A 19143-nucleotide genomic window follows, 5' to 3' on the forward strand; every position below is an offset into this window, starting at 1 on the left:
AGTACAGCCCATTCTTCTTAAAAACAAGCGAGCATGTGTGTCGAAACCCGGGACCGAACCAGGGAACTTTAGAGCTTCAGTGTAACGCTCTCCCAACTGAGCTATTTCGGCATGCAAGAAAATGCTGCTAGCAAATCTGCACGGGATGGGAAAGCCTGTTTAATAGCCAGTAAACTGCTGCACCATGAGAATATTTAAACAGCTGGCTTACAAAGTACAGCCCATTCTTCTTAAAAATAAGCGAGCATGTGTGCCGAAACCCGGGATCAAACCAGGGACCTGTAGATCTTCAGTCTAATGCTGTCCCAACTGAGCTATTTTGGCATGAAAGAAATTTTTGAAGCAAATCTGCACGGGACGGGAAAGCCTGTTTAATTGCCAGTAATCTGCTGCACGATGAGAATATTTAAACATCCGGCTTACAAAGTACAGCTCATTCGTCTTCAAAAGCAAGCGAGCATGTGTGCCGAAACCCGGGATCGAACCAGGGACCTTTAGACCTTCAGTCTAACGCTCTCCCAAATGAGCTATTTCGGCATGCAAGAAAATGCTGGTAGCAAAAGTACATGGGATGGGGAAGACTGTTTAATAGCCAGTAAACTGCTGCACCATGAGAATATTTAAACATCTGGCTTACAAAGTACAGCCCATTCTTCTTAAAAATAAGCGAACGTGTGCCAAAACCCGCGATCGAACCAGGGACCTTTAGATCTTCAGTGTAACGCTCTCCCTACTGAGCTATTTCGGCATGCAAGAAAATGCTGCTAGCAAGTCTGCACGGGACAGGAAAGCCTGTTTAATAGCCAGTAAACTGTTGCACCATGAGAATATTTAAACATCTGGCTTACAAAGTACAGTTCATTCGTCTTCAAAAGCAAGCGATCACGTGTGCCGAAACCCGGGATCGAACCAGGGACCTTTAGATCTTCAGTCTAACGCTCTCCCAACTGAGCTATTTCGGCATACAAGAAAATGCTGCTAGCAAAAGTACATGGGATGGGGAAGCCTGTTTAATAGCCAGTAAACTGCTGCACCATGAGAATATTTAAACATCTGGCTTACAAAGTACAGCTCATTGGTCTTCAAAAGCAAGAGAGCATGTGTGCAGAAACCCGAGACCTTTTGATCTTCAGTCTAACGCTCTCCCAACTGAGCTATTTCGGCGTGCAAAAAAACGCTGCTAGCAAATCTGCACGGGATGGGAAAGCCTGTTTAATAGTCAGTAAACTGCTGCACCATGAGAATATTTAAACATCCGGCTTACAAAGTACAGCCCATTCTTCTTAAAAATAAGCGAGCATGTGTGTCGAAACCCGGGATCGAATCAGGGACCTTTAGAGCTTCAGTGTAACGCTCTCCCAACTGAGCTATTTCGGCATGCAAGAAAACGCTGCTAGCAAATCTGCACGGGATGGGAAAGCCTGTTTAATAGCCAGTAAACTACTGCACCATGAGAATATTTAAACAGCTGGCTTACAAAGTACAGCCCATTCTTCTTAAAAATAAGCGAGCATGTGTGCTGAAACCCGGGATCAAACCAGGGACCTGTAGATCTTCAGTCTAATGCTGTCCCAACTGAGCTATTTTGGCATGAAAGAAATTTTTGAAGCAAATCTGCACGGGACGGGAAAGCCTGTTTAATTGCCAGTAATCTGCTGCACGATGAGAATATTTAAACATCCGGCTTACAAAGTACAGCTCATTCGTCTTCAAAAGCAAGCGAGCATGTGTGCCGAAACCCGGGATCGAACCAGGGACCTTTAGATCTTCAGTCTAACGCTCTCCCAACTGAGCTATTTCGGCATGCAAGAAAATGCTGCTAGCAAAAGTACATGGGATGGGGAAGCCTGTTTAATAGCCAGTAAACTGCTGCACCATGAGAATATTTAAACATCTGGCTTACAAAGTACAGCTCATTCGTCTTCAAAAGCAAGAGAGCATGTGTGCAGAAACCCGAGACCTTTTGATCTTCAGTCTAACGCTCTCCCAACTGAGCTATTTCGGCGTGCAAAAAAACGCTGCTAGCAAATCTGCACGAGATGGGAAAGCCTGTTTAATAGTCAGTAAACTGCTGCACCATGAGAATATTTAAACATCCGGCTTACAAAGTACAGCCCATTCTTCTTAAAAATAAGCGAGCACGTGTGTCGAAACCCGGGACCGAACCAGGGAACTTTAGAGCTTCAGTGTAACGCTCTCCCAACTGAGCTATTTCGGCATGCAAGAAAATGCTGCTAGCAAATCTGCACGGGATGGGAAAGCCTGTTTAATAGCCAGTAAACTGCTGCACCATGAGAATATTTAAACAGCTGGCTTACAAAGTACAGCCCATTCTTCTTAAAAATAAGCGAGCATGTGTGCTGAAACCCGGGATCAAACCAGGGACCTGTAGATCTTCAGTCTAATGCTGTCCCAACTGAGCTATTTTGGCATGAAAGAAATTTTTGAAGCAAATCTGCACGGGACGGGAAAGCCTGTTTAATTGCCAGTAATCTGCTGCACGATGAGAATATTTAAACATCCGGCTTACAAAGTACAGCTCATTCGTCTTCAAAAGCAAGCGAGCATGTGTGCCGAAACCCGGGATCGAACCAGGGACCTTAAGATCTTCAGACTAACGCTCTCCCAACTGAGCTATTTCGGCATGCAAGAAAATGCTGCTAGCAAAAGTACATGGGATGGGGAAGCCTGTTTAATAGCCAGTAAACTGCTGCACCATGAGAATATTTAAACATCTGGCTTACAAAGTACAGCTCATTCGTCTTCAAAAGCAAGAGAGCATGTGTGCAGAAACCCGAGACCTTTTGATCTTCAGTCTAACGCTCTCCCAACTGAGCTATTTCGGCGTGCAAAAAAACGCTGCTAGCAAATCTGCACGAGATGGGAAAGCCTGTTTAATAGTCAGTAAACTGCTGCACCATGAGAATATTTAAACATCCGGCTTACAAAGTACAGCCCATTCTTCTTAAAAATAAGCGAGCATGTGTGTCGAAACCCGGGACCGAACCAGGGAACTTTAGAGCTTCAGTGTAACGCTCTCCCAACTGAGCTATTTCGGCATGCAAGAAAATGCTGCTAGCAAATCTGCACGGGATGGGAAAGCCTGTTTAATAGTCAGTAAACTGCTGCACCATGGGAATATTTAAACAGCTGGCTTACAAAGTACAGCCCATTCTTCTTAAAAATAAGCGAGCATGTGTGCCGAAACCCGGGATCAAACCAGGGACCTGTAGATCTTCAGTCTAATGCTGTCCCAACTGAGCTATTTTGGCATGAAAGAAATTTTTGAAGCAAATCTGCACGGGACGGGAAAGCCTGTTTAATTGCCAGTAATCTGCTGCACGATGAGAATATTTAAACATCCGGCTTACAAAGTACAGCTCATTCGTCTTCAAAAGCAAGCGAGCATGTGTGCCGAAACCCGGGATCGAACCAGGGACCTTTAGATCTTCAGTCTAACGCTCTCCCAACTGAGCTATTTCGGCATGCAAGAAAATGCTGGTAGCAAAAGTACATGGGATGGGGAAGACTGTTTAATAGCCAGTAAACTGCTGCACCATGAGAATATTTAAACATCTGGCTTACAAAGTACAGCCCATTCTTCTTAAAAATAAGCGAACATGTGTGCCGAAACCCGCGATCGAACCAGGGACCTTTAGATCTTCAGTCTAACGTTCTCCCTACTGAGCTATTTCGGCATGCAAGAAAATGCTGCTAGCAAGTCTGCACGGGACAGGAAAGCCTGTTTAATAGCCAGTAAACTGTTGCACCATGAGAATATTTAAACATCTGGCTTACAAAGTACAGCTCATTCGTCTTCAAAAGCAAGCGATCACGTGTGCCGAAACCCGGGATCAAACCAGGGACCTTTAGATCTTCAGTCTAACGCTCTCCCAACTGAGCTATTTCGGCATACAAGAAAATGCTGCTAGCAAAAGTACATGGGATGGGGAAGCCTGTTTAATAGCCAGTAAACTGCTGCACCATGAGAATATTTAAACATCTGGCTTACAAAGTACAGCTCATTGGTCTTCAAAAGCAAGAGAGCATGTGTGCAGAAACCCGAGACCTTTTGATCTTCAGTCTAACGCTCTCCCAACTGAGCTATTTCGGCGTGCAAAAAAACGCTGCTAGCAAATCTGCACGGGATGGGAAAGCCTGTTTAATAGTCAGTAAACTGCTGCACCATGAGAATATTTAAACATCCGGCTTACAAAGTACAGCCCATTCTTCTTAAAAATAAGCGAGCATGTGTGTCGAAACCCTGGATCGAATCAGGGACCTTTAGAGCTTCAGTGTAACGCTCTCCCAACTGAGCTATTTCGGCATGCAAGAAAATGCTGCTAGCAAATCTGCACGGGATGGGAAAGCCTGTTTAATAGCCAGTAAACTGCTGCACCATGAGAATATTTAAACAGCTGGCTTACAAAGTACAGCCCATTCTTCTTAAAAATAAGCGAGCATGTGTGCTGAAACCCGGGACCTGTAGATCTTCAGTCTAATGCTGTCCCAACTGAGCTATTTTGGCATGAAAGAAATTTTTGAAGCAAATCTGCACGGGACGGGAAAGCCTGTTTAATTGCCAGTAATCTGCTGCACGATGAGAATATTTAAACATCCGGCTTACAAAGTACAGCTCATTCGTCTTCAAAAGCAAGCGAGCATGTGTGCCGAAACCCGGGATCGAACCAGGGACCTTTAGATCTTCAGTCTAACGCTCTCCCAACTGAGCTATTTCGGCATGCAAGAAAATGCTGCTAGCAAAAGTACATGGGATGGGGAAGCCTGTTTAATAGCCAGTAAACTGCTGCACCATGAGAATATTTAAACATCTGGCTTACAAAGTACAGCTCATTCGTCTTCAAAAGCAAGAGAGCATGTGTGCAGAAACCCGAGACCTTTTGATCTTCAGTCTAACGCTCTCCCAACTGAGCTATTTCGGCGTGCAAAAAAACGCTGCTAGCAAATCTGCACGAGATGGGAAAGCCTGTTTAATAGTCAGTAAACTGCTGCACCATGAGAATATTTAAACATCCGGCTTACAAAGTACAGCCCATTCTTCTTAAAAACAAGCGAGCATGTGTGTCGAAACCCGGGACCGAACCAGGGAACTTTAGAGCTTCAGTGTAACGCTCTCCCAACTGAGCTATTTCGGCATGCAAGAAAATGCTGCTAGCAAATCTGCACGGGATGGGAAAGCCTGTTTAATAGCCAGTAAACTGCTGCACCATGAGAATATTTAAACAGCTGGCTTACAAAGTACAGCCCATTCTTCTTAAAAATAAGCGAGCATGTGTGCTGAAACCCGGGATCAAACCAGGGACCTGTAGATCTTCAGTCTAATGCTGTCCCAACTGAGCTATTTTGGCATGAAAGAAATTTTTGAAGCAAATCTGCACGGGACGGGAAAGCCTGTTTAATTGCCAGTAATCTGCTGCACGATGAGAATATTTAAACATCCGGCTTACAAAGTACAGCTCATTCGTCTTCAAAAGCAAGCGAGCATGTGTGCCGAAACCCGGGATCGAACCAGGGACCTTTAGATCTTCAGTCTAACGCTCTGCCAACTGAGCTATTTCGGCATGCAAGAAAATGCTGCTAGCAAAAGTACATGGGATGGGGAAGCCTGTTTAATAGCCAGTAAACTGCTGCACCATGAGAATATTTAAACATCTGGCTTACAAAGTACAGCTCATTCGTCTTCAAAAGCAAGAGAGCATGTGTGCAGAAACCCGAGACCTTTTGATCTTCAGTCTAACGCTCTCCCAACTGAGCTATTTCGGCGTGCAAAAAAACGCTGCTAGCAAATCTGCACGAGATGGGAAAGCCTGTTTAATAGTCAGTAAACTGCTGCACCATGAGAATATTTAAACATCCGGCTTACAAAGTACAGCCCATTCTTCTTAAAAATAAGCGAGCATGTGTGTCGAAACCCGGGACCGAACCAGGGAACTTTAGAGCTTCAGTGTAACGCTCTCCCAACTGAGCTATTTCGGCATGCAAGAAAATGCTGCTAGCAAATCTGCACGGGATGGGAAAGCCTGTTTAATAGTCAGTAAACTGCTGCACCATGAGAATATTTAAACAGCTGGCTTACAAAGTACAGCCCATTCTTCTTAAAAATAAGCGAGCATGTGTGCCGAAACCCGGGATCAAACCAGGGACCTGTAGATCTTCAGTCTAATGCTGTCCCAACTGAGCTATTTTGGCATGAAAGAAATTTTTGAAGCAAATCTGCACGGGACGGGAAAGCCTGTTTAATTGCCAGTAATCTGCTGCACGATGAGAATATTTAAACATCCGGCTTACAAAGTACAGCTCATTCGTCTTCAAAAGCAAGCGAGCATGTGTGCCGAAACCCGGGATCGAACCAGGGACCTTTAGATCTTCAGTCTAACGCTCTCCCAACTGAGCTATTTCGGCATGCAAGAAAATGCTGCTAGCAAAAGTACATGGGATGGGGAAGCCTGTTTAATAGCCAGTAAACTGCTGCACCATGAGAATATTTAACCCCTTCGTGACAAAGGCTGATTTTACATTTTGTACCCTTCGTGACAATGGCCGTTTTAACATTTCTGCGCTGCTCGTGTTTAGTTGTAATTTTCTTCTTTCCCGTTTACTGAACCCACACACATTAGATATTGTTTTTTTCAGGACAAGAAGGGCTTTCTTTAGATGACATTGTTTTGATTGTATCATATTATTTACTATTAAAAAAAGTATAAAATATGGTGAAAAATTTAGAAAAAAATGACTGTTTCTAACTTTTAGTTGAAAAATCTTTTACTCATCTATAAAAGGTAATGAAAAAACCTGCTAAATAGATTCTACTATTTGTCCTGAGTTTAGAAATACCCAATGTTTTTATGTTTTTTTGCTTTTTTCTACCCATTATGGGGCAATAAGTACAGGTAGCGTTTTGCTATTTCAAAGCCATTTTTTCCAAATCTGGTAATTCTTCCCCCCATGTGCCATTTCGGGTATCTTTGAAGCCGGCCAATGCAATTTACCCCATCAAGTCATATATTTTTGAAAACTAGACAGCCCAGGGTATTTCAAATGCTAGTATTTTAACTCTTTCCATGCACCATATCTACCACCAGTCTTTGTCAAACTTTGTGGTAGTCATTTTTTTGCATTTGTTTTGTCACACACATTTTACTTCAGGTATGAATTAAAAAGTTCTCGTATATGTCACTATGACAAAACACCCCAATATGTGTTCAGCAACATCTCCTGAGTACAGCGATACCTCACATGAATGATTTTGCCTGGCTGTTTGGGGGCAAAAGGGCCACATTTGGGGCATGCGCATTTTTCAATGTTGAACTTTGGCATTTGGGGATCCACTGCCCATGCCCTATTTGGTACATCTTTGAGCCGGGCCATTTCAGTGTGCCCAATAAAGCCATATATTTTTGAAAACTAGACACCACAGGGTATTTTAAATGCTGGTATTTTAACTCTTTGCATGCACACATTTTACCACCAGCATTTTTTCAAAGTTTGCAGTAGTATTTTTGTGTGTGTATTTTTCCCACACACACCTACTTTATGTATGAATTTACAGTTCCTGGTATATGCCGCTATCACACGACACCCCATAATGTGTTCAGCAACATCTCGTGAGTGCAGTGATACCCCACATGCATGGGTGTGTCATTTTTGTGGGAACTAAAAGGCCACATTTGGTACGTGTGCATTTTTCTAATTTGAAATTAGATGTGTGGCCATCCTTCTTCCGGTGTTAATTGGGACGTTGTTGAACCTGGCCAATTCAATTTACCCCATCAAATCATACCTTTTTTAAAAGTAGACACCCCACGGGCATTTAATATGCCAGTATTTTAACTCTTTCCATGCGAGAATTGTTTTAAGCTAATATGCTAATTTTAGGACTTGCTCACAAAAATATATTTTTTATATATATATATTTAATTTTTTTTTGTCTTTTTTTTAAAAAAAAATTAACATTTTTTTTCAACTTGGAGGTTCCCCTGATAGTGACATCAGTGGGAAATGATTTTTACATTTTACAATTTTTTTTCTAATTATTATTAATTTTATTTTTTAATTTATTTTTACTAATCACACTGTGATTAGAAAGCTGGGCTCCATTGACTTGCATGGTGAATGCAGTACCTGTATTCAACCTGCAAGTGGAGCCAAAGTTCTCTAGATGGTCTGGACCATCTAGCAAAATTTTAAAATTTGTTGGTTCCTGTTACAGGGCAGCGGCCATCTTGCTTGATGGCGAAGATCATCGGCAGCTGCGGCTGTGACCGCTCTCCGGAGCGGTCACAGCCCATCGAAAGGTAAGTGTTTGGTGTCGCTGGATGCCTCCTGATCGAGGCATTCCAGCGACACCATTTAAGTTTAGGAGGTGATCGTCGATCGCCTCCTAAACGCTTTTAAAACGGGCGTCCGCCGCCATACAAAGTATGGCGGATGCTGACGCCCCGTGGAGGGGCCAGAGATGGCCCCTTCATTCCGATCGCGGCGTTGCTGAATGCCTCGAGGTCGAGGCATTCAGCAACGTTTTTTGGGTGCAGAAAGCGAAAACAGATCGCTTTCTGCACCCGTTTAAAGACGTGCCGGTCCTGGCACGTCAATTGTCGTAAAGCACATGCTTTTCCGTGTCGTGCCAGGACCGGCAATTGTCGTTAAGGGGTTAAACATCTGGCTTACAAAGTACAGCTCATTCGTCTTCAAAAGCAAGAGAGCATGTGTGCAGAAACCCGAGACCTTTTGATCTTCAGTCTAACGCTCTCCCAACTGAGCTATTTCGGCGTGCAAAAAAACGCTGCTAGCAAATCTGCACGAGATGGGAAAGCCTGTTTAATAGTCAGTAAACTGCTGCACCATGAGAATATTTAAACATCCGGCTTACAAAGTACAGCCCATTCTTCTTAAAAATAAGCGAGCATGTGTGTCGAAACCCGGGACCGAACCAGGGAACTTTAGAGCTTCAGTGTAACGCTCTCCCAACTGAGCTATTTCGGCATGCAAGAAAATGCTGCTAGCAAATCTGCACGGGATGGGAAAGCCTGTTTAATAGTCAGTAAACTGCTGCACCATGAGAATATTTAAACAGCTGGCTTACAAAGTACAGCCCATTCTTCTTAAAAATAAGCGAGCATGTGTGCCGAAACCCGGGATCAAACCAGGGACCTGTAGATCTTCAGTCTAATGCTGTCCCAACTGAGCTTTTTTGGCATGAAAGAAATTTTTGAAGCAAATCTGCACGGGACGGGAAAGCCTGTTTAATTGCCAGTAATCTGCTGCACGATGAGAATATTTAAACATCCGGCTTACAAAGTACAGCTCATTCGTCTTCAAAAGCAAGCGAGCATGTGTGCCGAAACCCGGGATCGAACCAGGGACCTTTAGATCTTCAGTCTAACGCTCTCCCAACTGAGCTATTTCGGCATGCAAGAAAATGCTGGTAGCAAAAGTACATGGGATGGGGAAGACTGTTTAATAGCCAGTAAACTGCTGCACCATGAGAATATTTAAACATCTGGCTTACAAAGTACAGCCCATTCTTCTTAAAAATAAGCGAACATGTGTGCCGAAACCCGCGATCGAACCAGGGACCTTTAGATCTTCAGTCTAACGCTCTCCCTACTGAGCTATTTCGGCATGCAAGAAAATGCTGCTAGCAAGTCTGCACGGCACAGGAAAGCCTGTTTAATAGCCAGTAAACTGTTGCACCATGAGAATATTTAAACATCTGGCTTACAAAGTACAGCTCATTCGTCTTCAAAAGCAAGCGATCACGTGTGCCGAAACCCGGGATCGAACCAGGGACCTTTAGATCTTCAGTCTAACGCTCTCCCAACTGAGCTATTTTGGCATACAAGAAAATGCTGCTAGCAAAAGTACATGGGATGGGGAAGCCTGTTTAATAGCCAGTAAACTGCTGCACCATGAGAATATTTAAACATCTGGCTTACAAAGTACAGCTCATTCGTCTTCAAAAGCAAGAGAGCATGTGTGCAGAAACCCGAGACCTTTTGATCTTCAGTCTAACGCTCTCCCAACTGAGCTATTTCGGCGTGCAAAAAAACGCTGCTAGCAAATCTGCACGGGATGGGAAAGCCTGTTTAATAGTCAGTAAACTGCTGCACCATGAGAATATTTAAACATCCGGCTTACAAAGTACAGCCCATTCTTCTTAAAAATAAGCGAGCATGTGTGTCGAAACCCGGGATCGAATCAGGGACCTTTAGAGCTTCAGTGTAACGCTCTCCCAACTGAGCTATTTCGGCATGCAAGAAAATGCTGCTAGCAAATCTGCACGGGATGGGAAAGCCTGTTTAATAGCCAGTAAACTGCTGCACCATGAGAATATTTAAACAGCTGGCTTACAAAGTACAGCCCATTCTTCTTAAAAATAAGCGAGCATGTGTGCTGAAACCCGGGACCTGTAGATCTTCAGTCTAATGCTGTCCCAACTGAGCTATTTTGGCATGAAAGAAATTTTTGAAGCAAATCTGCACGGGACGGGAAAGCCTGTTTAATTGCCAGTAATCTGCTGCACGATGAGAATATTTAAACATCCGGCTTACAAAGTACAGCTCATTCGTCTTCAAAAGCAAGCGAGCATGTGTGCCGAAACCCGGGATCAAACCAGGAACCTTTAGATCTTCAGTCTAACGCTCTCCCAACTGAGCTATTTCGGCATGCAAGAAAATGCTGCTAGCAAAAGTACATGGGATGGGGAAGCCTGTTTAATAGCCAGTAAACTGCTGCACCATGAGAATATTTAAACATCTGGCTTACAAAGTACAGCTCATTCGTCTTCAAAAGCAAGAGAGCATGTGTGCAGAAACCCGAGACCTTTTGATCTTCAGTCTAACGCTCTCCCAACTGAGCTATTTCGGCGTGCAAAAAAACGCTGCTAGCAAATCTGCACGAGATGGGAAAGCCTGTTTAATAGTCAGTAAACTGCTGCACCATGAGAATATTTAAACATCCGGCTTACAAAGTACAGCCCATTCTTCTTAAAAACAAGCGAGCATGTGTGTCGAAACCCGGGACCGAACCAGGGAACTTTAGAGCTTCAGTGTAACGCTCTCCCAACTGAGCTATTTCGGCATGCAAGAAAATGCTGCTAGCAAATCTGCACGGGATGGGAAAGCCTGTTTAATAGCCAGTAAACTGCTGCACCATGAGAATATTTAAACAGCTGGCTTACAAAGTACAGCCCATTCTTCTTAAAAATAAGCGAGCATGTGTGCTGAAACCCGGGATCAAACCAGGGACCTGTAGATCTTCAGTCTAATGCTGTCCCAACTGAGCTATTTTGGCATGAAAGAAATTTTTGAAGCAAATCTGCACGGGACGGGAAAGCCTGTTTAATTGCCAGTAATCTGCTGCACGATGAGAATATTTAAACATCCGGCTTACAAAGTACAGCTCATTCGTCTTCAAAAGCAAGCGAGCATGTGTGCCGAAACCCAGGATCGAACCAGGGACCTTTAGATCTTCAGTCTAACGCTCTCCCAACTGAGCTATTTCGGCATGCAAGAAAATTCTGCTAGCAAAAGTACATGGGATGGGGAAGCCTGTTTAATAGCCAGTAAACTGCTGCACCATGAGAATATTTAAACATCTGGCTTACAAAGTACAGCCCATTCTTCTTAAAAATAAGCGAACATGTGTGCCGAAACCCGCGATCGAACCAGGGACCTTTAGATCTTCAGTCTAACGCTCTCCCTACTGAGCTATTTCGGCATGCAAGAAAATGCTGCTAGCAAGTCTGCACGGGACAGGAAAGCCTGTTTAATAGCCAGTAAACTGTTGCACCATGAGAATATTTAAACATCTGGCTTACAAAGTACAGCTCATTCGTCTTCAAAAGCAAGCGATCACGTGTGCCGAAACCCGGGATCGAACCAGGGACCTTTAGATCTTCAGTCTAACGCTCTCCCAACTGAGCTATTTCGGCATACAAGAAAATGCTGCTAGCAAAAGTACATGGGATGGGGAAGCCTGTTTAATAGCCAGTAAACTGCTGCACCATGAGAATATTTAAACATCTGGCTTACAAAGTACAGCTCATTCGTCTTCAAAAGCAAGAGAGCATGTGTGCAGAAACCCGAGACCTTTTGATCTTCAGTCTAACGCTCTCCCAACTGAGCTATTTCGGCGTGCAAAAAAACGCTGCTAGCAAATCTGCACGGGATGGGAAAGCCTGTTTAATAGTCAGTAAACTGCTGCACCATGAGAATATTTAAACATCCGGCTTACAAAGTACAGCCCATTCTTCTTAAAAATAAGCGAGCATGTGTGTCGAAACCCGGGATAGAATCAGGGACCTTTAGAGCTTCAGTGTAACGCTCTCCCAACTGAGCTATTTCGGCATGCAAGAAAATGCTGCTAGCAAATCTGCACGGGATGGGAAAGCCTGTTTAATAGCCAGTAAACTGCTGCACCATGAGAATATTTAAACAGCTGGCTTACAAAGTACAGCCCATTCTTCTTAAAAATAAGCGAGCATGTGTGCTGAAACCCGGGATCAAACCAGGGACCTGTAGATCTTCAGTCTAATGCTGTCCCAACTGAGCTATTTTGGCATGAAAGAAATTTTTGAAGCAAATCTGCACGGGACGGGAAAGCCTGTTTAATTGCCAGTAATCTGCTGCACGATGAGAATATTTAAACATCCGGCTTACAAAGTACAGCTCATTCGTCTTTAAAAGCAAGCGAGCATGTGTGCCGAAACCCGGGATCGAACCAGGGACCTTTAGATCTTCAGTCTAACGCTCTCCCAACTGAGCTATTTCGGCATGCAAGAAAATGCTGCTAGCAAAAGTACATGGGATGGGGAAGCCTGTTTAATAGCCAGTAAACTGCTGCACCATGAGAATATTTAAACATCTGGCTTACAAAGTACAGCTCATTCGTCTTCAAAAGCAAGAGAGCATGTGTGCAGAAACCCGAGACCTTTTCATCTTCAGTCTAACGCTCTCCCAACTGAGCTATTTCGGCGTGCAAAAAAACGCTGCTAGCAAATCTGTACGAGATGGGAAAGCCTGTTTAATAGTCAGTAAACTGCTGCACCATGAGAATATTTAAACATCCGGCTTACAAAGTACAGCCCATTCTTCTTAAAAATAAGCGAGCATGTGTGTCGAAACCCGGGACCGAACCAGGGAACTTTAGAGCTTCAGTGTAACGCTCTCCCAACTGAGCTATTTCGGCATGCAAGAAAATGCTGCTAGCAAATCTGCACGGGATGGGAAAGCCTGTTTAATAGCCAGTAAACTGCTGCACCATGAGAATATTTAAACAGCTGGCTTACAAAGTACAGCCCATTCTTCTTAAAAATAAGCGAGCATGTGTGCCGAAACCCGGGACCTGTAGATCTTCAGTCTAATGCTGTCCCAACTGAGCTATTTTGGCATGAAAGAAATTTTTGAAGCAAATCTGCACGGGACGGGAAAGCCTGTTTAATTGCCAGTAATCTGCTGCACGATGAGAATATTTAAACATCCGGCTTACAAAGTACAGCTCATTCGTCTTCAAAAGCAAGCGAGCATGTGTGCCGAAACCCGGGATCGAACCAGGGACCTTTAGATCTTCAGTCTAACGCTCTCCCAACTGAGCTATTTTGGCATGCAAGGAAATGCTGGTAGCAAAAGTACATGGGATGGGGAAGACTGTTTAATAGCCAGTAAACTGCTGCACCATGAGAATATTTAAACATCTGGCTTACAAAGTACAGCCCATTCTTCTTAAAAATAAGCGAACATGTGTGCCGAAACCCGCGATCGAACCAGGGACCTTTAGATCTTCAGTCTAACGCTCTCCCTACTGAGCTATTTCGGCATGCAAGAAAATGCTGCTAGCAAGTCTGCACGGCACAGGAAAGCCTGTTTAATAGCCAGTAAACTGTTGCACCATGAGAATATTTAAACATCTGGCTTACAAAGTACAGCTCATTCGTCTTCAAAAGCAAGCGATCACGTGTGCCGAAACCCGGGATCGATCCAGGGACCTTTAGATCTTCAGTCTAACGCTCTCCCAACTGAGCTATTTTGGCATACAAGAAAATGCTGCTAGCAAAAGTACATGGGATGGGGAAGCCTGTTTAATAGCCAGTAAACTGCTGCACCATGAGAATATTTAAACATCTGGCTTACAAAGTACAGCTCATTCGTCTTCAAAAGCAAGAGAGCATGTGTGCAGAAACCCGAGACCTTTTGATCTTCAGTCTAACGCTCTCCCAACTGAGCTATTTCGGCGTGCAAAAAAACGCTGCTAGCAAATCTGCACGGGATGGGAAAGCCTGTTTAATAGTCAGTAAACTGCTGCACCATGAGAATATTTAAACATCCGGCTTACAAAGTACAGCCCATTCTTCTTAAAAATAAGCGAGCATGTGTGTCGAAACCCGGGATCGAATCAGGGACCTTTAGAGCTTCAGTGTAACGCTCTCCCAACTGAGCTATTTCGGCATGCAAGAAAATGCTGCTAGCAAATCTGCACGGGATGGGAAAGCCTGTTTAATAGCCAGTAAACTGCTGCACCATGAGAATATTTAAACAGCTGGCTTACAAAGTACAGCCCATTCTTCTTAAAAATAAGCGAGCATGTGTGCTGAAACCCGGGATCAAACCAGGGACCTGTAGATCTTCAGTCTAATGCTGTCCCAACTGAGCTATTTTGGCATGAAAGAAATTTTTAAAGCAAATCTGCACGGGACGGGAAAGCCTGTTTAATTGCCAGTAATCTGCTGCACGATGAGAATATTTAAACATCCGGCTTACAAAGTACAGCTCATTCGTCTTCAAAAGCAAGCGAGCATGTGTGCCGAAACCCGGGATCGAACCAGGGACCTTTAGATCTTCAGTCTAACGCTCTCCCAACTGAGCTATTTCGGCATGCAAGAAAATGCTGCTAGCAAAAGTACATGGGATGGGGAAGCCTGTTTAATAGCCAGTAAACTGCTGCACCATGAGAATATTTAAACATCTGGCTTACAAAGTACAGCTCATTCGTCTTCAAAAGCAAGAGAGCATGTGTGCAGAAACCCGAGACCTTTTGATCTTCAGTCTAACGCTCTCCCAACTGAGCTATTTCGGCGTGCAAAAAAACGCTGCTAGCAAATCTGCACGAGATGGGAAAGCCTGTTTAATAGTCAGTAAACTGCTGCACCATGAGAATATTTAAACATCCGGCTTACAAAGTACAGCCCATTCTTCTTAAAATTAAGCGAGCATGTGTGTCGAAACCCGGGACCGAACCAGGGAACTTTAGAGCTTCAGTGTAACGCTCTCCCAACTGAGCTATTTCGGCATGCAAGAAAATGCTGCTAGCAAATCTGCACGGGATGGGAAAGCCTGTTTAATAGTCAGTAAACTGCTGCACCATGAGAATATTTAAACAGCTGGCTTACAAAGTACAGCCCATTCTTCTTAAAAATAAGCGAGCATGTGTGCCGAAACCCGGGATCAAACCAGGGACCTGTAGATCTTCAGTCTAATGCTGTCCCAACTGAGCTATTTTGGCATGAAAGAAATTTTTGAAGCAAATCTGCACGGGACGGGAAAGCCTGTTTAATTGCCAGTAATCTGCTGCACGATGAGAATATTTAAACATCCGGCTTACAAAGTACAGCTCATTCGTCTTCAAAAGCAAGCGAGCATGTGTGCCGAAACCCGGGATCGAACCAGGGACCTTTAGATCTTCAGTCTAACGCTCTCCCAACTGAGCTATTTCGGCATGCAAGAAAATGCTGGTAGCAAAAGTACATGGGATGGGGAAGACTGTTTAATAGCCAGTAAACTGCTGCACCATGAGAATATTTAAACATCTGGCTTACAAAGTACAGCCCATTCTTCTTAAAAATAAGCGAACATGTGTGCCGAAACCCACGATCGAACCAGGGACCTTTAGATCTTCAGTCTAACGCTCTCCCTACTGAGCTATTTCGGCATGCAAGAAAATGCTGCTAGCAAGTCTGCACGGGACAGGAAAGCCTGTTTAATAGCCAGTAAACTGTTGCACCATGAGAATATTTAAACATCTGGCTTACAAAGTACAGCTCATTCGTCTTCAAAAGCAAGCGATCACGTGTGCCGAAACCCGGGATCGAACCAGGGACCTTTAGATCTTCAGTCTAACGCTCTCCCAACTGAGCTATTTCGGCATACAAGAAAATGCTGCTAGCAAAAGTACATGGGATGGGGAAGCCTGTTTAATAGCCAGTAAACTGCTGCACCATGAGAATATTTAAACATCTGGCTTACAAAGTACAGCTCATTCGTCTTCAAAAGCAAGAGAGCATGTGTGCAGAAACCCGAGACCTTTTGATCTTCAGTCTAACGCTCTCCCAACTGAGCTATTTCGGCGTGCAAAAAAACGCTGCTAGCAAATCTGCACGGGATGGGAAAGCCTGTTTAATAGTCAGTAAACTGCTGCACCATGAGAATATTTAAACATCCGGCTTACAAAGTACAGCCCATTCTTCTTAAAAATAAGCGAGCATGTGTGTCGAAACCCGGGATCGAATCAGGGACCTTTAGAGCTTCAGTGTAACGCTCTCCCAACTGAGCTATTTCGGCATGCAAGAAAATGCTGCTAGCAAATCTGCACGGGATGGGAAAGCCTGTTTAATAGCCAGTAAACTGCTGCACCATGAGAATATTTAAACAGCTGGCTTACAAAGTACAGCCCATTCTTCTTAAAAATAAGCGAGCATGTGTGCTGAAACCCGGGATCAAACCAGGGACCTGTAGATCTTCAGTCTAATGCTGTCCCAACTGAGCTATTTTGGCATGAAAGAAATTTTTGAAGCAAATCTGCACGGGACGGGAAAGCCTGTTTAATTGCCAGTAATCTGCTGCACGATGAGAATATTTAAACATCCGGCTTACAAAGTACAGCTCATTCGTCTTCAAAAGCAAGCGAGCATGTGTGCCGAAACCCGGGATCGAACCAGGGACCTTTAGATCTTCAGTCTAACGCTCTCCCAACTGAGCTATTTCGGCATGCAAGAAAATGCTGCTAGCAAAAGTACATGGGATGGGGAAGCCTGTTTAATAGCCAGTAAACTGCTGCACCATGAGAATATTTAAACATCTGGCTTACAAAGTACAGTTCATTCGTCTTCAAAAGCAAGAGAGCATGTGTGCAGAAACCCGAGACCTTTTGATCTTCAGTCTAACGCTCTCCCAACTGAGCTATTTCGGCGTGCAAAAAAACGCTGCTAGCAAATCTGCACGAGATGGGAAAGCCTGTTTAATAGTCAGTAAACTGCTGCACCATGAGAATATTTAAACATCCGGCTTACAAAGTACAGCCCATTCTTCTTAAAAATAAGCGAGCATGTGTGTCGAAACCCGGGACCGAACCAGGGAACTTTAGAGCTTCAGTGTAACGCTCTCCCAACTGAGCTATTTCAGCATGCAAGAAAATGCTGCTAGCAAATCTGCACGGGATGGGAAAGCCTGTTTAATAGCCAGTAAACTGCTGCACCATGAGAATATTTAAACAGCTGGCTTACAAAGTACAGCCCATTCTTCTTAAAAATAAGCGAGCATGTGTGCCGAAACCCGGGATCAAACCAGGGACCTGTAGATCTTCAGTCTAATGCTGTCCCAACTGAGCTATTTTGGCATGAAAGAAATTTTTGAAGCAAATCTGCACGGGACGGGAAAGCCTGTTTAATTGCCAGTAATCTGCTGCACGATGAGAATATTTAAACATCCGGCTTACAAAGTACAGCTCATTCGTCTTCAAAAGCAAGCGAGCATGTGTGCCGAAACCCGGGATCGAACCAGGGACCTTTAGATCTTCAGTCTAACGCTCTCCCAACTGAGCTATTTCGGCATGCAAGAAAATGCTGGTAGCAAAAGTACATGGGATGGGGAAGACTGTTTAATAGCCAGTAAACTGCTGCACCATGAGAATATTTAAACATCTGGCTTACAAAGTACAGCCCATTCTTCTTAAAAATAAGCGAACATGTGTGCCGAAACCCGCGATCGAACCAGGGACCTTTAGATCTTCAGTCTAACGCTCTCCCTACTGAGCTATTTCGGCATGCAAGAAAATGCTGCTAGCAAGTCTGCACGGCACAGGAAAGCCTGTTTAATAGCCAGTAAACTGTTGCACCATGAGAATATTTAAACATCTGGCTTACAAAGTACAGCTCATTCGTCTTCAAAAGCAAGCGATCACGTGTGCCGAAACCCGGGATCGAACCAGGGACCTTTAGATCTTCAGTCTAACGCTCTCCCAACTGAGCTATTTCGGCATGCAAGAAAATGCTGCTAGCAAAAGTACATGGGATGGGGAAGCCTGTTTAATAGCCAGTAAACTGCTGCACCATGAGAATATTTAAACATCTGGCTTACAAAGTACAGCTCATTCGTCTTCAAAAGCAAGAGAGCATGTGTGCAGAAACCCGAGACCTTTTGATCTTCAGTCTAACGCTCTCCCAACTGAGCTATTTCGGCGTGCAAAAAAACGCTGCTAGCAAATCTGCACGAGATGGGAAAGCCTGTTTAATAGTCAGTAAACTGCTGCACCATGAGAATATTTAAACATCCGGCTTACAAAGTACAGCCCATTCTTCTTAAAAATAAGCGAGCATGTGTGTCAAAACACGGGACCGAACCAGGGAACTTTAGAGCTTCAGTGTAACGCTCTCCCAACTGAGCTATTTCGGCATGCAAGAAAATGCTGCTAGCAAATCTGCACGGGATGGGAAAGCCTGTTTAATAGCCAGTAAACTGCTGCACCATGAGAATATTTAAACAGCTGGCTTACAAAGTACAGCCCATTCTTCTTAAAAATAAGCGAGCATGTGTGCTGAAACCCGGGATCAAACCAGGGACCTGTAGATCTTCAGTCTAATGCTGTCCCAACTGAGCTATTTTGGCATGAAAGAAATTTTTGAAGCAAATCTGCACGGGACGGGAAAGCCTGTTTAATTGCCAGTAATCTGCTGCACGATGAGAATATTTAAACATCCGGCTTACAAAGTACAGCTCATTCGTCTTCAAAAGCAAGCGAGCATGTGTGCCGAAACCCGGGATCGAACCAGGGACCTTTAGATCTTCAGTCTAACGCTCTCCCAACTGAGCTATTTCGGCATGCAAGAAAATGCTGCTAGCAAAAGTACATGGG

General features: G+C 44.0%; 18 non-coding genes across 18 annotated transcripts; all 18 read right to left on the reverse strand.

The window, feature by feature from the left end:
- Positions 1 to 889: 889 nt before the first annotated feature.
- TRNAF-GAA (transfer RNA phenylalanine (anticodon GAA)) lies at positions 890 to 962 on the reverse strand. Its single transcript has one exon. It is a non-coding gene; the product is annotated as a tRNA-Phe (tRNA).
- Positions 963 to 1730: 768 nt separating this feature from the next.
- On the reverse strand, positions 1731 to 1803 carry TRNAF-GAA (transfer RNA phenylalanine (anticodon GAA)). Its single transcript has one exon. It is a non-coding gene; the product is annotated as a tRNA-Phe (tRNA).
- Positions 1804 to 3412: 1609 nt separating this feature from the next.
- TRNAF-GAA (transfer RNA phenylalanine (anticodon GAA)) lies at positions 3413 to 3485 on the reverse strand. Its single transcript has one exon. It is a non-coding gene; the product is annotated as a tRNA-Phe (tRNA).
- A 1183-nt stretch (positions 3486 to 4668) lies between these two features.
- On the reverse strand, positions 4669 to 4741 carry TRNAF-GAA (transfer RNA phenylalanine (anticodon GAA)). Its single transcript has one exon. It is a non-coding gene; the product is annotated as a tRNA-Phe (tRNA).
- Positions 4742 to 5509: 768 nt separating this feature from the next.
- TRNAF-GAA (transfer RNA phenylalanine (anticodon GAA)) lies at positions 5510 to 5582 on the reverse strand. The gene has a single exon. It is a non-coding gene; the product is annotated as a tRNA-Phe (tRNA).
- A 768-nt stretch (positions 5583 to 6350) lies between these two features.
- Positions 6351 to 6423, reverse strand: TRNAF-GAA (transfer RNA phenylalanine (anticodon GAA)). The gene has a single exon. It is a non-coding gene; the product is annotated as a tRNA-Phe (tRNA).
- A 2933-nt stretch (positions 6424 to 9356) lies between these two features.
- Positions 9357 to 9429, reverse strand: TRNAF-GAA (transfer RNA phenylalanine (anticodon GAA)). The gene has a single exon. It is a non-coding gene; the product is annotated as a tRNA-Phe (tRNA).
- A 354-nt stretch (positions 9430 to 9783) lies between these two features.
- Positions 9784 to 9856, reverse strand: TRNAF-GAA (transfer RNA phenylalanine (anticodon GAA)). Its single transcript has one exon. It is a non-coding gene; the product is annotated as a tRNA-Phe (tRNA).
- Positions 9857 to 11880: 2024 nt separating this feature from the next.
- TRNAF-GAA (transfer RNA phenylalanine (anticodon GAA)) lies at positions 11881 to 11953 on the reverse strand. The gene has a single exon. It is a non-coding gene; the product is annotated as a tRNA-Phe (tRNA).
- A 768-nt stretch (positions 11954 to 12721) lies between these two features.
- TRNAF-GAA (transfer RNA phenylalanine (anticodon GAA)) lies at positions 12722 to 12794 on the reverse strand. Its single transcript has one exon. It is a non-coding gene; the product is annotated as a tRNA-Phe (tRNA).
- Positions 12795 to 13550: 756 nt separating this feature from the next.
- TRNAF-GAA (transfer RNA phenylalanine (anticodon GAA)) lies at positions 13551 to 13623 on the reverse strand. Its single transcript has one exon. It is a non-coding gene; the product is annotated as a tRNA-Phe (tRNA).
- Positions 13624 to 14818: 1195 nt separating this feature from the next.
- Positions 14819 to 14891, reverse strand: TRNAF-GAA (transfer RNA phenylalanine (anticodon GAA)). Its single transcript has one exon. It is a non-coding gene; the product is annotated as a tRNA-Phe (tRNA).
- Positions 14892 to 15659: 768 nt separating this feature from the next.
- On the reverse strand, positions 15660 to 15732 carry TRNAF-GAA (transfer RNA phenylalanine (anticodon GAA)). The gene has a single exon. It is a non-coding gene; the product is annotated as a tRNA-Phe (tRNA).
- A 354-nt stretch (positions 15733 to 16086) lies between these two features.
- Positions 16087 to 16159, reverse strand: TRNAF-GAA (transfer RNA phenylalanine (anticodon GAA)). Its single transcript has one exon. It is a non-coding gene; the product is annotated as a tRNA-Phe (tRNA).
- Positions 16160 to 16927: 768 nt separating this feature from the next.
- On the reverse strand, positions 16928 to 17000 carry TRNAF-GAA (transfer RNA phenylalanine (anticodon GAA)). The gene has a single exon. It is a non-coding gene; the product is annotated as a tRNA-Phe (tRNA).
- A 768-nt stretch (positions 17001 to 17768) lies between these two features.
- TRNAF-GAA (transfer RNA phenylalanine (anticodon GAA)) lies at positions 17769 to 17841 on the reverse strand. The gene has a single exon. It is a non-coding gene; the product is annotated as a tRNA-Phe (tRNA).
- Positions 17842 to 18195: 354 nt separating this feature from the next.
- TRNAF-GAA (transfer RNA phenylalanine (anticodon GAA)) lies at positions 18196 to 18268 on the reverse strand. Its single transcript has one exon. It is a non-coding gene; the product is annotated as a tRNA-Phe (tRNA).
- A 768-nt stretch (positions 18269 to 19036) lies between these two features.
- TRNAF-GAA (transfer RNA phenylalanine (anticodon GAA)) lies at positions 19037 to 19109 on the reverse strand. The gene has a single exon. It is a non-coding gene; the product is annotated as a tRNA-Phe (tRNA).
- Positions 19110 to 19143: the final 34 nt, after the last annotated feature.

Source organism: Spea bombifrons, chromosome 3 (genome assembly GCF_027358695.1).
Source record: "Spea bombifrons isolate aSpeBom1 chromosome 3, aSpeBom1.2.pri, whole genome shotgun sequence".
Taxonomy (NCBI): Eukaryota; Metazoa; Chordata; class Amphibia; order Anura; family Pelobatidae; genus Spea; species Spea bombifrons.